Source organism: Nestor notabilis, unplaced genomic scaffold (genome assembly GCF_000696875.1).
Source record: "Nestor notabilis isolate BGI_N333 unplaced genomic scaffold, ASM69687v1 scaffold12167, whole genome shotgun sequence".
NCBI classification, from domain to species: Eukaryota; Metazoa; Chordata; class Aves; order Psittaciformes; family Psittacidae; genus Nestor; species Nestor notabilis.
This window is the reverse complement of record NW_009936975.1, coordinates 3902-4789: the sequence shown is the minus strand read 5'-3', so window position 1 is coordinate 4789 and position 888 is coordinate 3902. Positions and strand designations below refer to the sequence as shown.

The window sequence follows — 888 nt, the reverse complement described above, 5'->3', positions numbered from 1 at the left end:
TACACAGCACCAAAGGCAAGAGCAGCCTTGCCAGCACAGCCAGCCTGTCCCAAACCAGATCCCTCAACTTTTGAAGAGGAAAGCAGTGTGTTGTGACTTCTGGAAGCTGTAAGGTCCAACCTCACCACTGGCCTCCCCTGACTTGATCCCTGTGAGCAGGCGCTAGCTGGGATGGCAGATGCTGGCATCCCCTGCCTGGTTTTTCTGGAGCCGCTGCAACAGTGCTGGGGGATGCTTACCCCGACAGCCAGCCCCAAACCTGGCCCCAGGGATGTCGTTTCAGGAGTGGTTGGTTAACCAGGAGACAAGAGCTTATTGTGCCTCTCGCACACCCACATCCCTGCAACTGTGCTGGAGGGGCCATGCTGGTCACCCCAGGCTTCTGCATGGGAGGAGATGCAGCCTGAGCAGCAGAGCCTTTCCCACTGCTATGTCTCTCTTCCCCATGGAGCTGGATCCATGGCACACTGAAAGGCCTTGAGGTGGGCAGAGGGAAGGTGTCCTGACTGGGCTGTGGCAGCTGTGTTTCCATATAGCCTTTCCTTGGAGGGATGATCTGCCCCGTCACATAGACAAAACCTATTTTTATGTACACTCTTGGTCTGAAGCCCAGGGAAAACATGCTGGGAGTTACAGCAAGCAATTCTCCTCTCTTCTCAGCCCTATCCCTGTGATTTCAGGGTGCAGAGGCTTTGGGGCTCCAAGAGCTCCTCTGAAAGGCAGGCTGGAAGCTGAGCAGCCTGGGCTCCTCAGGCCACTGTCCTGACCCCAACCCTGCAAACCAGCCCAGGGCACGGGCAGCATAATTTTCCTCTTTGTAGGAGTGACTCCCTGTTTCCTTCAGGTAGGCTTATGGCAGGGGGGTTCCTGTTGAGGTGAGTGGGATCA

The 888-nt window shown here is 56.2% G+C and overlaps 1 protein-coding gene across 1 annotated transcript in view; it reads left to right on the top strand.

Moving 5' to 3' along the window:
* The window catches only part of LOC104408879 (semaphorin-3D-like), a gene marked incomplete at its 3' end in the record, with an annotated part of 8228 nt that overhangs the window by 3468 nt on the left and 3872 nt on the right, over positions 1–888 (top strand). The window lies entirely within an intron of this gene.